This window comes from Taudactylus pleione, unplaced genomic scaffold (assembly GCF_031769625.1).
Source record: "Taudactylus pleione unplaced genomic scaffold, aTauple2 ptg000093l, whole genome shotgun sequence".
Classification (NCBI taxonomy): domain Eukaryota; kingdom Metazoa; phylum Chordata; class Amphibia; order Anura; family Myobatrachidae; genus Taudactylus; species Taudactylus pleione.
In genome coordinates, this window is record NW_028284495.1 from 37502284 (window position 1) to 37520071 (window position 17788).

At 43.7% G+C, this 17788-nt stretch overlaps 1 protein-coding gene and 1 long non-coding RNA gene across 3 annotated transcripts in view; one reads left to right on the forward strand and one right to left on the reverse strand.

The window, feature by feature from the left end:
- The window catches only part of ANKRD12 (ankyrin repeat domain 12), a 167987-nt gene that overhangs the window by 32504 nt on the left and 117695 nt on the right, over positions 1 to 17788 (forward strand). The gene's annotated exons all lie outside the window — the stretch shown is intronic.
- LOC148526954 (uncharacterized) overlaps positions 6562 to 17788 on the reverse strand; it is a 227078-nt gene continuing 215851 nt past the window's right edge. The window contains exon 4 of the long non-coding RNA XR_015878209.1: positions 6562 to 6737. This is a non-coding gene — a long non-coding RNA (uncharacterized LOC148526954). The remainder of the gene's footprint in view (positions 6738 to 17788) is intronic.

Genomic DNA, 17788 nt, shown 5'->3' on the forward strand with positions numbered 1-17788 from the left:
ACAAAAGCAGACTGCCCTTACTTCAGTTATGCACTTGCAGCAACAATTATCCTGATGATCTAACTCCATTTCCCAGCCTCATATGTGACCTATTAGGCATAAGGAGTTACTAGCAAAAGAGATTAATACACACTCACCCAATCCCGTTGCTTGACACAACTTGAAAAAAGTAGCTTAGTCTGCCACAAATAACCAATAGGATTGCAGACCAGTTCAAACTCTGGGCAGTTCTAATAGCTACCCTTCACTTCTTCGTTAAGCTGTGTACACACTGGCAGATATATCAATTGATCGGCCAATATATCTGCTGCCTGTTGGCCAGTGTGTACCTGCGATATGTATGTGAACGTCGTCGTTCAGACATGCTGCATTGGCTGTGCTGCACAGCCGATGGACAGATATGCCTGCAGACATATCTGTTCATCGGCAAGTGTGTATAGGCAGTCTGCATCATCTGTGTCTGACCGGAGGTCTCGGCGGCTGGGTCAGGGCGAGTCCCACCCCCCACGGCTGCCGGGGCCTGCGGCCAGACACAGATGATGGCCGTTCACTGTGTATGAACGACTCAATCTGCAGATATATCTGTATAATGTGTACCCACCATCAGAGTCCCGCTCTGTTACACACCTTCTTTGCACGTTACAAAGTAATGTGCAAGGAAGGGAGTTCTGTACATTCATCTGTTCTTGTAAGGAAGAAGTGACGCAGCTATTTCCAAGACCCAGGTTGTAGTGTATTATCTTTCTCTGAAAAGCACAGTATAGTCATTGCCTGCAGCTTTGATGGTTTCATAACTGATCTGTTGCATCTCACCTGACTTTCATTCCACTGAGGCAGGGGTAAATAGGACGCTGTTTTGAATATCTACTATTTGGCTTTCCTTGCTGTAACAGTTTTTGAAGATCTCACTGTCTGTTATTTAACTAATATATTTTGGGATGTTTATCTCCTGTGAGAAGGATCTTGTTAATACTGTGAAAGCTTTCATATTGAATATTAGCTTCCCGCCCTGGCTTTGCACAGGAGAAATTTCATCTCGCCACAGCCCACTGCATCTCATGACAACCTTGGGCTAGGCCATGTCACCACAGTCTCCTGCTTCTCACTACTGCTCCCTGAATTTCACTGCAGCATCCTATATTTCACCACAGCCCTTGCATCTCACCACAGGCTCATGCTTCTCACTCCTGCTTTTTACAACAGCCCTCTGCATCCCCACCACAGCCCCCTGCTTCTCACACCTGCCCCCTGCATCTCACCAGTGTCACCACAACCCCCACTGCTGCTGCCCTGCAGCTGGCTGGGTCCCAGCCACTGGGATGTGCTGGAAAGGGCAGGAGGATCATGGATGATAGATTTGTATTGCAACTACCATAAGCATTATCGCCCCCAGGGCAGGGGCACCTGTGCATATTTATCGCCCTGTGCATTTTTAGCCGCGTAAAGCAGCTAAACCCGACCAAAGTGCTGGGCGCGATCGCAAAAAGTGATGTTTGGGCGCCCAAACATGTCACTTTTCGAACATTTCAGCTCTCACCCCCCTCCTGGGGCTGCGAGCTTAAATGCAGCGCTGTCAGCTGATCGTGCCAGACAGGAGCAAGAATTGAATAGCTCCGTCGGGTGCGATGGGGGCAGGAATCAATTGAATTCCGCCCACAGAGTTCAAGTAGCAGACAAATCTCAACATCAACTGTTCAGAGGAGACGGCGTGAATCAGGCCTTCATGGTCGTATTGCTGCAAAGAAGCCACTACTGAGGATGAACGACAAGAAGCAGAGAATTGTTTGGGCCAAGAAACACAAGGGATGGACATTAGACCAGTGGAAATCTGTACTTTGGTCTGATGAGTCCAAATTTGAGATTTTTGGTTCCAACTGCCGTGTCTTTGGGAGACGCAGAGAAGGTGAGCGGATGGTTTCTGCATGTGTGGTTCCCACTGAAACATGGAGGAGGTGGTGTGGGGATGCTTTGCTGGTGACACTGTTGGTGATTTATTCAAAATTCATGGCACACTTAACCAGCATGGCTACCACAGCATTCTGCAGCGCCATGCCATCCCATCTGGTTTGCGCTTACTGGAACCATCATGTGTTTTTCAACAAGACAATGACCCCAAACACACCTCCAGGCTATGTAAGGGCTACTTGACCAAAAAGGAAAGTGATGGAGTGCTGCGTCAGATGACCTGGCTTCCACAATCACCCGTCCTAAACCCAATTGAGCTGGTTTGTGATGAGTTGGACCGCAGAGTGAAGGAAATGCAGCCAACAAGTGCTCAGCACCTCTGGGAACGCCTACAAGACTGTTTGAAAACCATTCCAGGAGACTACCTCATGAAGCTGATAGAGAGAATGCCAAGAGTGTGCAAAGCTGTCATCCAAGCAAAAGGGGGCTATTTTGAGGAATCTAAAATATAAAACCTATTTCTCCTTCATCCACTAGGGGACACTGGAGTCTCAGCAGTGGGATAACTTGGAGCTGGCACTTTAATAAATCTGAATAGTAGCTAGCTCCTCACCCGCTATACCCCCCTACAGGTCAGTCTTAATTTTGTGCCAAGGGAGCTGGTCACATAGAAAGAGCTCTCTGATAAAAAATAAAGGATCCTCGATCAGCAAGAAGATCAGAGAGGCAGCTCACTGCCCCTGCCTGTCTGCTTCGTTGGAGCTGCCGGGGAGACCTCACCACCACTGCTTGCAGCGTGCGCTGGGGTCTTCAGCTACAGAGACCACTGTCTCTGGGGGGGTACCCAGGCGCGCTGCGTGCGGCGCTCGTTGCGGTCCCCCATTAGCTCAACCTGCCGCCGGCAGCATTTGGCAGCAAGAAGGTTAGTGACTCCTGGCACCCAGAGTAGCAGGGTGGCCAGGAGAAAATGACAGATGGGCATTAAGAAGCAGCAAGGGCGGAGCCTAATACACAGTTCTGCTCCTGCCTCCCAGCTGCCCCAGTGCTCCCAGAAGGAGGCTGGTGGCCATTTTAGAAGACACAGGCTGCTGACAAACGCAGAAGAGAACTGTCTGCCCAGATTGACTGCACAGTGGGGTTAGACTTGTGAAGAGCAGGTTAGACTGTGTTTACACAGCGATTGCAGCACATTATATTGTGTTACATTACGCTGGTCTCTGCATCAGCGCTGGTTGGGCTGGATTAATGGCATAATCTCCCTCTATGCCCTTAATCTCTTCTTTCTAAACAGTCTGTGTGTATCTCTACCTTTTCTGTGTGTGTGTGTGTGTGTATGTGAACAGTGAATTGGTAACATGACTTCAAAGGGGTCTAAGGATGCACAAAAAGCTTTCTCTTGTAAGAATTGTGCAGAGAAGTTTACACCGAGACTGTCATCCAGTTCCCTGTTGTGTAAGTGTGTTTCAGAAATAGACTGCAGCATCCTCACAACACCCTTTTTGGGCTGATCAAATACATCAGACATGTCTCAAATGTCTGCAAAGCTGGAAGCTTCTCGCAGGCATAGAGAGGTTGAAAGATCTGAGGTCTGCCTTCTCCGAACCAGACTGTGCGTGGTCTTAAGCCAGGTCTGTAGAAGGGCTCACAACGGTTATGTCAGCCCAGGTTCCTCCCGTGGCATCGTCCTCTAGTGTCCCTGCTGGGAGACTAATACCGAATACCCTTATGTGGGATGATCCAGAAGAGGTGGACATGCCTGATACAGAGGAAGGGGAGGTACAGGACCCTATAGAGGAACAGGTGCCAGAGGAAGCGGAGCCTGTAGCTCAGGGTGTAGAGGTGCTGATTGCAGCTATACGCCAGGCATTACATGTTGAGGACATGGACCCTGTGGAAGTTAGGCCATCTATCTTTAATAAGAAACAAAGACTAGCAGCCTCCTTTCCAGTGTCTCAGGAATTGGACGAGATCCTTACCTCAGCGTGGAAACACCCAGATAAAGTTTCAGATCTCACGTAAACGTTTATCCTACTATCCCTTTCCTGCAGACAGCAGGAAATTATGCAAAACACCTCCTTCAGTGAACCCTTCAGTGTCACGTCTTGTCTAAAAGGACGGTGCTCCCTGTTCCAGGAGCAGTTTCTTTAAAGGAGTCTTCTGACAGGAAGTTAGAAACTACCTTTAAAGCATATGTAGACTGTAGTGGGGGTCTCCCTTCGACCTGCATTAGTCATCTGTTGGGTCAACAAGGCGGTGGAAGCATGGGCTATGTAGTTTGCTGAGGGCCTTAAGACTGGTGTTCCTGCGGAGGATCTGGTTCCTCTAGCGGAACAGATTGCAGAGTCTGCTTCTTTTCTTGGAGAAGCTTCAAAAGATATTTGTAGTCTTTCCTCTAGATCAGGGGTCTTCAACCCTGGCCCTCCAGCTGCTGTGGAACTACATATCCCAGCATGCACTGCCATAGTTTTAGCATGCTGTTATATCAAAAAGGTGGCAGTGCATGCTGGGATGTGTAGTTCCACAGCAGCTGGATGGTCAAGGTTTGAAGACCCCTGTTCTAGATCCTCGACTTTGGCTGTCTCAGCCCGTAGAGCCCTGTGGCTGAGACAATGGCAGGCGGATGCGGAATCTAAGAGAGCCGTGGAAGCGCTTTCATTCACAGGGGAAGCTCTGTTTGGAACGGAACTGGATAAGTGGATATCTCAAGCCACAGGTGGTAAGTCCACTTATCTCCCATCTGCTGCTGCTCCTCCTCCTAGGAAACCCTTTGCTGGACCGTCCTTTCGTATCCCAGCCCACCGAGCCGTCTGACTTGGGAACTACAAACAAGCTGGAATAAAAGCCTTGACCCTGCTGATGGATAGGGACATGCACTATTACTCGAGAAGACAGTAGCTTTTCTATTGCTTCCTGTATTACAACCTGGTAATAAATAACAGAGATATACTTTTTGTTTGATGGTGAAATAAAGGTGCGTATCCACTAGACGAGAGTGGAACGACTGTACGATTAAAACATTATAAGCGTACAATCGTTCATCACTCTGTGCAGTGGATAATGTGCCCACACTGAACAATATGTCGTTAAGTGCAGGTACACTCCCTCATCCCTGAACATGCACAACATGTCAATATCGGCAGGTTGGCCTGCATGTTCAGGCGATGATAGATGTCGAAAATGTCCAGCGAGGGCGTGCATCGCTGGTTGTTTTCGACATTTTACTGCACGATTTATGAACGATTAGTGAGCAATTGAACGATAACTATGTCGTAATAGTTAAATCGCTCATTTTAATCGTCTAGTGGATACGCACCTTAAGACTCCCCTACCCCTATTATTTTTCTAGAGGCGTATTGGTTAGGGTTTATTAATAGAACATTTACCCTAAAATGAGTTTGTTTTCATTCATACAGATATACCACAGAAAAGAGGAATTTAGGGATCCTTTGATAGTACTATGATGTGTTTCATTGCTGTCCATGTGGACTCGCATACTTTTGTTAATTTCAGACATGACTGATGCTAAACAGATGAGTACTTTAGCAAAAATCTGGAAAGATTAATGAAAGGGGTAGTTTTAGAATGGTTGGAGGTCCTTTGATGTGATGTTTACACTTTAAAATAATATTTGTTTTTACATTTTTCCAGCTGAGGCACTTCTAGTTTGTGTAGGTAGTGCCTCTTAAGGATTACAAAGTAGACTTTATAGTGTGCTTGGGCGGTCCAAATAGACATATGCCATCAGGCAGACTACTTGCTGAAGGTAGCCCGGCACTGTACGAGGACCAGTGTGAAGCAAGGATTGATCTACAAATCAACAAGGTTATAATAATATTAGGGTATGTCCAGACAGACTTTTTTTTTTTAATCTCTTGTCACTAGGCCTACATTATTTACTTGGCTGTGAGGAGTAAAACATATTTTAGGCTGCTAAAATTTCAGTGATTAATGTATGTAACCATTCTATGGACCATTCATCTGTAGGCTGACTCACCACTTCTGTTTTCACGGTCATTGATAGAATGGAAGAAAGAACTTTTGCTTATTGGAGCCCTAAATGAGAGGGTAGACCTCCTACAAGCTTGCACTCATTGCTCCCAATAATCTTTTTGTCATCTGAAATTGTGGGATCAGTTTTGCAGCACATTGGCTCTGAATAATCACATGGAATTAATGTCACAGGACCTTCAGCCCACACTGACAGCTAATATAAATAATGCTTCAGGCACATTTTGCAAGTAAGAGAGAACAGGTGGACACTGTAATACAGGGGTGGGCAATAATCACTGCCCTCCAGCTGCTGTGGAACTGCACATTCCAGCATGCCCTGACAGTTTTGCTATCAGGGCATGCTAAAACTTTGGCAGGGCATGCTGGGATATGCAGTTCACAGCAGCTGGAGGGCTGCTTATCGCCCACCCCTACTGTAATATGTTGTTCCAGACATATCTGGTGCACACCATCCCCAATGTCATGATATATAGCTTCTCGATAGAATGAGCGGCCAAGTGTGTACCCTGCATAAACCTAATTTTATTGAGTTTAATGTTATATTTGTAATTTACAGTGTCACAGGTGGTGGACATACAAAGGAGTTGTCACTATAAAGTCACTTTAACAGGGCTTTGTGCCACCAGATGTGATCAGTATGGCCTGTATGTGCAGTGGAATAGATGTTCCCAATATTTAGAATTGTGCAGAAGAAAATCTCAACTGATGCATGGTTGCCGGAAATGCTATCCCAGGTGGTGGTCCAAATGATCCCACTTCTCTTCCCTTCCAAGATCTGGTCACTGTAATGGAGGAGCTTTGTGGACGAGTTCTTTGTCATCCTGAAAGATAATCCACCTGTCAGAAATGCAACTTTGGAAAAAGATGATCACTCAGTACAATTTTAGTAAGTAGCTTTTACCTTGCCTTAGAAGGGAGTTTTCCCCTACCACGTTAAGAAAATGAACATTAGCCTTTCAGATTAGTGCGTAGGTATCAAGATCATGGAGTACTGTATGCACTTTCAACCACGGTCTCCCTCTTGCTACTGCTGCTAGTTTTTCATCATCATTCTTTTGTGAAACGTGTGATGCCTTTTTTCACTGAAGCTTCTGCCATCAATAAAGTATTCTCTCGAAGCCATTCTAATTATAGGCAACCAGAACATTCCAACAGTTTTATTCCTGACCATGCTGCTATGTTTGTGTTAACACATGAGCCACATCTATGTACCTATGTGGGAGCCTTGTTCAGCCGGCTTACACCATTTTTTCCCTTGGGTTTATTTTAAATTTTTTGTTTTTTAGTTTTACCTTTAATTTTTTTGTTTTACAAAAACAAGAGATTAGGCGCTAATGAAAGATATATCTATATATTTTTTCAGTCTGACCAAAATATTTTTAATTAATAGCAGCAAAATTACGTGTGCTTATGAAAACACACCTATGCCATCACAAAATATGGTGAAACAACAACATACAAAGAGAACAGTCTATCTGTGCTAATAAGACACTATTTATTAGATTTATTTTTTTATAATAAATAGTCTTATTAGCGCAAATAGACTTTTTTCTCTTTTTGTTTTGGCTATTTATATGTCGTATTGCTGCAGATACAGAGTCCTAGCCAATTAGAACAGACATTTTTTTGACACGTCATGGTTTGTGTTTGAGCCCTTTGTCCTCTTTTAGCAACTATTATGCCTCAGATCTGTGGCATAAAGGAGGATCACTATTTTGGAAAGGAGGGGGATTTTTCGGCAGGGGGGGGGGGGGGATTGCTTTCCCTGCCAGAAATGTTCGAAATTAGTCAATCACTTTCAGTTTCTATGATTCATTCCCATTGAAGGAAACCTACAGTATGGAGAGAAATTTGTATGTATGCTGTTTTCAGTGATTACATTGTAATTGTTCTACTGAATTTATTTTCTGCACCCAGGTGAACCAAACATTCCTGCCAAAGTCTTGTGGTTTTTGGAAGCTATCGTAGATCTCAAATTAACATATCATTGACAAGACCCATTGTGGAAGTGATTATTGTAACTAGAACAGCAGAGTTTTTTTAGACTGATTTCACTTTCTCAGTGAACTCCTCTTCATACCAAATAAATTCTTGCTTATTTTTCAGTATTCATAAAGCCATAGGGAGGAATTAAATTCACCGGAAAGTGCTACCAGACATTGCACATACTAGGCACTTGTGGTATTGCTGACATTCCAAGTTTTCCCTTGCACCCCATAGAGGGAAAACTTGCAATGCTGGCGAGTGCGATGCAACGTTCCTGGGCGTCCAAACCATGAACTTTTCACACATTTCTGCTTGCCACCTAAGGAGGGGGTGAGCAGAAATACCGGCCCGAACAGAGCAACATTTGAATCACCCCCAAAGCGTTTTTATAGCTACTAAATAAAATTTTTCATTAGATTAATCTTCTTTGGCACCATTTTTAAAAGCCGTAGTATACCTGTAACATAGTCCGAGCATGAGCCCTAGCCTTGGTGCAAAAGTTCTGTCCGAAATCATCAGATGTTTACGTATACATACCGCTCAATATGCCGCAATTCAGTCTACAAGCTCAAAGCAAACTTATGCTAAGTGAAAACACCCCGTTGCCATCCAGTCGCACCCCTTTAGCCGTTTTGTGTGCTGTGATAATGGGTGCTCGACGGAGCTATTGTTTTGAGCGCTTGTCGTGCCCAAAAGCACCATATTTAGCTGCGCCAAGTGGCTAAACCCATCTAAAGTACTGGTTAGGGCGTCCATACTATGGACTTTTCGCACATTTCTGATGGCCACCTCAGGAGGTTGCGAGCATGTGTGTGCGCCTGCGGCACTCACGCCCGATTGGAGCAATAATTGAATTGCTCCGTTGGGCACCCATTCGCTAAAGCCGCGATAAAAACAATTCCCACCAAGTAGTGTGAACCATTACAGATGTGGACGCTTTGCAGGAAAAATTTGCCTAAATAACAAGCTAAAGCAAACTTCTCCATTGCCTTCTAGTGTATTAGGACATAATGCAAAGCAGTATTCTCATCCACAGTCCACTGGAACACTGTCAGCTCTTCATTTCCAGGATTTGTTTTGTAACTAACTTGCTGCGATGAAGGATAAAAGTGCATTCTAATAAATATTTGACCAGCATTAATCACAATACTTAAATCAAATAAAACCGGTGATCTAGCATTAAGATTCATATTACATGTAGAAAAGGAGTTTATCTTAAATCGCCAGTAACATTTTGCCTACTAATGTTACCGGTAACATTGTGCCTACTATACTTCTGTTAAACTATTTGTATTAGAAAACAAGTATCTTTTCTATTTGATGACCATTATAAAGCAGAAATATTACAAAGTGTTAATTTACACTGGCAACTGCTTGCAATTTTAAAAAGTGACTGATAGTGTACTGTACATTTCTCTGCTATGTAAAATGCATTGTCTGCTTCTGTTAATGGAAGTAAATGGTGATGTGGCTAGCATGAGTTGTTGCAGGAATCAAACCAGACATTCCTGATGCAGTCTGTCACCCACCAAGTAACATGATGTAAAAGTGGAATTTCTCCACTGTCCTTGACATTCATAAGAGCAATATTGAACGTGTTTGAATCTTCACACTTGTAGTTAGGGAACAGTATTCACTGGTTCTAAACCCCCTTCAGTGATTGCGTTGATTGGAGGACAGTTCTAAAATCTGGCCTTGAAATTCTGAATTCAGCTTTATGTCCTTCCTAATGAGAGCTCACACCTTTTTTATGGAGTACAAGTTGAGCCTCAGAGGAAAAATGCTAGCCTTTGCTGAAGAAAATCATCCCTGGAGTAGAGTCGGTAATAGTGGCTTATATTACAACATTTGCAAAACTGAAATGTCCACATAAGTTGCCAGATCTGTGGCAGGTGGCGTGGTCATGTCAGTCTCCCTTTGTCTTGCTGCATAGCCTCTTGAAATTATTTTCAATAACTATTATTCCACTTGTTGCCTTGCTTTTGCTACATTGCTATAATGGACTTGTCTGGCTGGCTTAGGTCTGACATCTGATTTTCATCTGGTTTACATTTATTTGAACGTACAGTATCTAAAATGTTTTTGGACATAAGTTCAAATGTGCAGTAAGACACAGCATATTATCTGCAAATACTGTATCTATGATTTGGGTTTTTTGAGACCATGGGAAAAAAAATTACTGCTTGCTATTTGTTTGCTGGCATTGACTCCATATAGGGCACCATAACGTCTTAAGGGGCACACACCCTATGCATCAGATTGTGTGATCAGATCGGAAACATCGATCCAGCGGTTGAAAATGCCGACCAGCGGCCATCGATGTTCCGCGATCCCCCTGAGGATCGGTGAAATCATATTTTGATTGTGATCAGCAAATCGGTGAAATCCAACATGTTTGATTTTGTCGATCCTCAAACCCAGCATCTCTATCGCAGGACCCCAACCAGCCGTCGCTACTGTATGGTGGCCACTGGCTACCATACATTTGTCCAATAATTTTTGCCCATTTTCCAGTGTTTAAGACCATATGTTCGATTGTCATTGGCTCCCATACATTACCAGATTTTCATTCCATCCAGCCAGATTGGGCAGATATCTGACAGATAATTGTATAGTGTATGCCCAGCATTAGTTGTGCTACCGCTCAAAACAGCAGACCCGTGGTGGCAAATGTAAACGCTGGCCTCTGAAGCGATCAGAGGCTAAAGAAACCTCTGATCATTTAAGATGCCAGCGTTGCCAATGATGTAGTGTGCGGGTGACATCATAACGTCACCCGCAATGTGAGAAGTCTGCCCTGCGCACCTACTGAATCCAGTTAAATCCAGTCAGATGCAGCTGGAGCCAGCGTGGTCAGGTAAGCACTGGGCTGGGGGCACTGTATAAGGGGCACAAATACAGTGGGCATTGTATAAGGGGCATTCAAAAATGTTTGAAAACAAGCATTGTAAAGTCCCACTAATAAAAAAAAAAAAAAAAGAGCAAAGTAAAGAGGTGAAAAAAAAAAATTATATTGGGAAGATTATGTAAATTGTGTATTTTCATTGTACTGGGCTCGCCCACAGCGTGACTAAAAACGGGGGTGTATGCTTCTGCAAATGTCATCCCAAAGGTGTGCACCCAAAATTGGGCGTGGCCTTCTGACATCGCACGCATGCTATCAGTTCTTTTACTTGCCTATAAATATTTTTTGGCTTTTTGCCTCTGACTGGTTGGCCACTCCTGTGCTAGAATGAACACTACTCTCCCTTTTAACCTCCCCTCCCGCAGCCTATCCCTAACCCTCCGCTGCTGGTCCTTGCGGAATGTCAATACTTCACATTGTTATGGGCAACCATCCCTAATCCTGCGCTTATTGTGGATTTCTGCTTGAACCCTCCTATGGTGCGAGCAGAAATCTGTGTAATGTAGGGCATTGGGACTGGTTCGGAGTATGCCAAGCACGCCTTAACTATAGCATATCTGTCACTTTACATGGCAGAAGCCGCTTAACGCAGCTAATCCTGTGCATTAGGGCTCGAGAATGCAGTCAACGTGACTTGTGTGGGGCTGATCATACAAACAATTGAATAGCTCACGGTCTCTATAGTTGGGAACATTATAAGGACAATTCAATTGTATTGGGCACTGCAATAATGGGTGGCCAATATAGCATTTCTATTGTTTTTGAGCACTCATTAAATTTCGAGCTTGTCACACCCAATTAGAAAGGGTGTAGCTGCATATAGCGGCTAAACCAGTATAAAGTCTTCACGGACTCTTTGCACATTTCTACTCGCCACTACAGGAAGGGGGTGAGCAAAAATGCCAGTGCCGGTGGCTATTCGTGCCTGAACGAAGCAACAATTGAATTGCTCAGTCGGGTCCCCGGCACTGATAGCCACTGGCATCAACAGTTGAATTGGCCCCTATGACTACATTACATGTTGCATACATACCTTTCTCCATACATACCTTCCTATCTTTGACCCTTTCCTGTGCAGACAATGGAACACTTTAGGAATAGTAAAATAATAACCTAATGACACTGTCACGTCATTTAGGTTATGAATTTGACTTGAAATTTTGGTTGATTATGCGTTTTACTTTTTATTTTGTTACTCTATAATTTGACAACACTGTTGAATTAGTATACACTATATCATGACGTGGTTGTAGTTGATCTAGAATTAATTTGTCGTTGACTAGGATGGAAGGATAGATGTAACTTTTCTGCTGTATAGGCTGTCCTCTTTTGTTAGGACTATGCTACGATATATTTGGCACTTTAGTACATTCCACACACACTGGTTCTCCAGAAGTTACCTATGGCAACCAATCAGCTAATTTTATAGAATGTACTTGATAAAAGCAACCTCAAAGCTGATTGATTGCCATGGGCAACTTCTCTACTGGCACACTTCTCCAGTCTTTTCACTGCTTCATACATCTACCCCACTGTTACCCAAGTGACTCCCCGGAGCACCATATTGAATTAAAGGCAGATGAGGCTGGGAGGTGGGGGCAGTTGATACCCCTTTTACACCAAAGTCCTGGATCTGACCAGGGATTTGAAACACATTTCCAATCCAGGTCAGACCCTTTTTACACTGCTGCGCCAACCTGGTGTATGCCCAGGTCAGCACCGCTCACATCGGAGCAGTGTTTGCAGTGATCCGGCTTTTCCGATGTTGCAGTAGATGCTTGGAGATGATGTAATCTCCAAGCACCACTGAAGCCAGCCAATTGGGTAGCATGCGTCGCGCCCGGGCCATAGTTACCCGAATCGCGCTGTTGTCACTGCAGGGTGACACGGGAGCGAACTGTGGCCAACCCTGGAAGCTACCGGAGTTGGAGCCTCGGGTCACTGGACCCCAGTGGATCGGTTTACACTGACAAAAATCCTGGGTTGATGTGCGTTCATGTGCAAGAACCCGGGATTTTCATGTCGGTGTAAAAGGGTAGAATATAGTCAACAACACACCTCCAGGCCATTTAGTTAAAGTGTACAGCTGTCAAAGTCCCACAAATGCTAGATGTCTGTGGATTACAAAGCTGTGTGATTAACGTATATTTTCATTCCTTGAGCACCAAATACTGCAAAATGAAACATTTGCATCCATGTAGTTACAGATTCTGTACTATATGCATATATCCAGCGAGAGCATAATATTGCTGTTGTGCGTTTTGTTGTTTTTTTCAATTCTTTTTATTGACAAGAATGTAGCAGCTTTCAGATCAGTTGGATTTGGTTGCTATGGAAACAAAGATGTGCAGTTTAAAGACAACACAAATGTACTACTCATGGCTTTAACTGGCTCATCTCCCTTTGCTTCTTCACTAGTGTGCACTGACAGCTAACTCCAAGTTTATTGCAGCTAAAGCAACCGGCGAACTATTGCATCATGACCTGTTGCTAGAAGTTCCTCCAGCTGGAGAGTACAGTAATGTCCATAGAAGCATGGGTGGGTGACTACTAGTGGCAGCAAATATACAGAGCATATTGCGAACAGAGTTGAATCTGAATACTGTTCTTGAGAACAGATGCAAGACCGCCACAAGCTCTGTCAGGGCCCAGTGCAAGGGGTGTGGCCAAACTCTGTTGAAAATGTGGATGTTTACTTTATCTGCTATAGGAGGCATGGCTACACATGTGGAATCCTCTGCAGACGTACAGACACTGGTCAGTCAGGACTCTGTGGGTTCATTTAAATGTGATGTTGAATAGCTATAGGAATGAGTATTCTGAGCTATTCATGCTCTGTACTTAAGTCGGGAGATGCAGTTTACGGTGCTTAATGTTTGTTTAGTCACGGTAAACGGCATGTAGCTTATAAAAATAATCTCTGTTTCTAAACTTCCTCTGGAAGCGCATCATCCATGTAAGGATTGTTTGTTGGTAGCTTTATTGATTGGGTTTCAATGAACAAGCATCTGCTCAGAAGCCTCAGATGACCATGCACAGTGCAACAGGTGTAAAGTACGCAGCCATTGAACACTGAAGCAGTGGAAACTGGTTCTCTGGTGTGACAAATCCTGTTTCTCCATCTAAAGTGATGGAAGCTATTCAATTGTTTGTGCTCCCTGGATGCGATGGCTGTTGGTTCCCATTAATTCTCCTTGCACCCTCCTTAGGTGGAGGGCAGAAATTCACCAAAAGTTGGGTTTTTGAGCGCTCAAATTCATCACACCCAGTAGTTTGCACTAGTTTAGCCGCTAATCCCGGAGCATACGCCTCAATCTCGCAACCTAGGTGTCATCCGTGACTTGAACTTTCATTTCCTCACACTATTAATTAGTATCAAATCATGTCACATTCATCTAAAGCAAGCCATACACTGTGCTATGGGCACTGTGCGACGCGATGGGTGATCTGACATCCGACATATCGGGCGGTCCCCACACATGGTGCAATCGGGTGGCCGACCGCCCAATATGCCGGCTCCCCCCTCCTCCCACATAGCGCTGCATGGGATCGCATATCGCATCCCCTGATCAACTGAACCTGCAGTAAGGTAAGGGAGTGCGATGTACGATCCCACGGGTGCGCGCTCGGTACGACATCAGGCCCACACACGGTGCGATATAGCAGCCAAATTGTACCAATCAGTCGGATCGGCTGCTTTATCACACCGTGTATGGGGGCCATAAGAAACCTATCTAGAATAAGCGCACATCTCGCACAAGAATTTTTCCTTTTTTTTATTCATTCATGAACTTATTATCTCCTACTTTGATTATTGCAATAGTAACCTTACTGGTTTCCCCCATATCAGATTTTTACCACTATCCTCTATTTTGAATTCTAATTTAATATAATTATAATTTTGAATATTATAAATTATAATTTTTGAATTTAATTTAGGTTATACTGATTATAATCAGAAAATGCTCTTGTGGTGGTCCGCTCTGTACTTGTATTGGCTTGCCTGTATTACCAAATTCAATATGAAATACTTTCACTTAGAGATAATGCTATCAACAACACTACACCTGAAAACTCACCTCTTCAGACAAGCATATCACTTTTCAGAACCACCCACATAACCTCCAGAAATTATTCTGCCCAATTACCTCCCCTCTACATAGTCCACACACAACTGTACATTAGTTCTCTAGCTACACTCAGAACTCACTGGACTCAGGCCTATATTACTGTGTGACTGGATCAATATAGCACACCAAGAACCTTTTGCAATCTGGCTGGACCAATTTGCAACATATGTCATTTATCCATGTATCAAATGCCTATAGATTGTAAACTTGCAAGCAGGGCTCGCTTACCTCTATCTGTTGTTACCAAGTCTTGTTTTATTATGATTTCTTCTCAGTTGTAACGCGCAGCCAAATATGTTGGTGCTATAAGTAACTGTTAGATAGACTTGCTTAGTAAGTAAAATTCCTAACAGTACTAGAAAGAAAAAGGTTGTAGTGAACATCAGCGTATCATTTCATTGGGCAGAATTCCATTGTTTCTGCCCCCTTTGCGCCCGACGGAGCTATTCAATTGTTGCTCCTGTCGGGCGCGATCAGCTGCCAGCGCTCCATTTTGGCTCGCAGCCCCAGTGGGGTACGAGCTGAAATGTGCGAAAAGTGACCTGTTTGGGCGCCCAAACATCAGTTTTCGCGGTCGCGCCCAGCACTTTGGTTGGGAGTAGGTGCTTTACGCTGCTAAACCCGACCACTTTTGGCGCGATCAGCGGGAAAAACGACAGCAATTGAATAGCGGCCGGCGATCTCCTGTCACTTTAGACGGGAGATCCGGACCACGTAAACAATTGAATTCCACCCATTATTTGAATGTATGGTCCCTGTATTTGAAGGCTTGTCAAAATTTGGCTTTCTCAGTATGGTTTTACTGGCAAACTCTAAGGGGGGTATCCAATTAGATGCGATATTTCTGTTATTCTGATAACATTGTTTTTGCGGCTATCGCAAGAAAACTACATTTGGCTTCGTACTTTTCACGGTTTCCAATTGCAGACGAGCTTCCATAAAGATCTCCGGAATACAGACCAATAGAGGATTGTGAACTTGACGCACTATTTCAGTGCTACTGGGATGTAGTCCTAGCACCATTTTGACCAGCGTGTTTCTACTGCTTGCCTACACTGTTCCCAGCATTGCCTAATTTTCCCTGAAAATGTTTATTCCTCTTTAGTATATTCACTGTATGCGTATGTTCTGTTTAAATTGGGGGTTGCATAAAAATAAATATTATATATTTAGGTCATTTTAAGACACTTTTAAAAAAAAAACTTAGAGGTGTATTTTAACGCCCACCTGCAATTTGAAATACACCTGTCCCACTCATACAACACCCCATTATACCTGGCCCACATAAATTAACCCATTTTCCTGCACTTTGCACTTTTTCATCCCAAAAATGACACATCATTATTGCACAAATTAAGCTAATGGAAAAAATATTTTTGCCTAATTAGTTATCCAATAAAGTGTCCCAACAGTTCTGCACCAAGTCCCGACATTTTTAGCCAAAAATAGGGGTTTTGCACAACATATCACCTGCTCAGAGGTGGTGGGAAAAAAAAACCAGATAAAACCAGCCCATACGTCCGAACAATTCTCATTCTCTTGTATTTGGATAGCTGTTACGCAAAAGGCAGTGTTTTACTATGGAGAAGAGGTTTCTCCTGAAAAGGAAAATTGGAGACACATTCTCTAGTTTTCATGAAAATCATGTAATGGGATAGGGAGAAAAGTTCTCATGAAAATTATGCCATGTGGTAACTGGTTATCGCATCTAATTGGATACCCCCCTATGTATAGCATTCATCTTTTTGTTGGCATACTAAAAAAAAAATAAACTGCTACAGTGCAATGCTACCAGGAAACACTATGGGGGGGAATTCAATTCAACGCAATTTTGAATAGCCGCGGGAGGGAGCTCCCGCAGCTATTCAATACACCGTGCTGTTTGGGCGCACTAAGTATTTCTTCTCGCACCCCCCTGGGGATGCGAGGAGAAATCCGACCAAAGTGCCAGGCGTGCAGCAGTTTTTCTGCTTAGCGATGCGCTAACAGCTGCGCGCCCGGCACTTTGGTTAGAGAATGCCGGTTAACGCTCCTTAACACCCTTGTTAAGGCACGATAACCAGCAATTCTCCGACCACACAGCGCGCTGAATTGAATAGCGCTATTCAATTTGCGTTGAATTGAAACACCCCCATTGATATCTCTCTTAAATACTGTATAGCTGCTATTTGGCTGTGGTCACATGGGTTTTTGTATTTTTGTTTTTCCTAATTTGTGTGGGAAAAGACCCTAGAGTTTCCAGGCCCTTTAGTACAAGTATTTAGTGTTGCATTTTTCTTTAAAATTAATGTTTTCTTTCTGACTAAACTTTACTGCTGTGGAGAGGCATGGGTCCTGTGGGATGACCTTTACTTCCCAATGTACCTAATTGTATCTTGGCTGTTAAGATCTACATAAATGGTGGGGAGAGGATTGTTGTCAGTAAATCTTCAGTTCTTCTGCACTTATTTTGTCGCACACTTAAACAATCTGTAATTCTAATTGTACGCAATGGATGCAATGTGCTTTTCCAGAACTGCACAATGCGTCCATCGGCAGTGCAAGTTTCCCTCACTCCGAGGGGAAACATGGGAATTTGCCACTACTGTACATGACCGATATGTGCGCAGCTGGGCATCGCAGCAATATTTGTCAACACATATCACATATAATTGAATTCCCTCGTTTGTATGTGCTTTTTTTTTGTCTGGCTTGTTTGCTTACAGTGGGTCGAGTATTGCTTGGCGTATTCTATGATAGTTAAGGGCCATATAGGTTACTTTATTGCAATAATCACATGATTGGTTTCGGTGAATAATTCTATAACTAGGTCTGATCAATATATTGCAGGAAATGCTTAAAGAAAAATTAA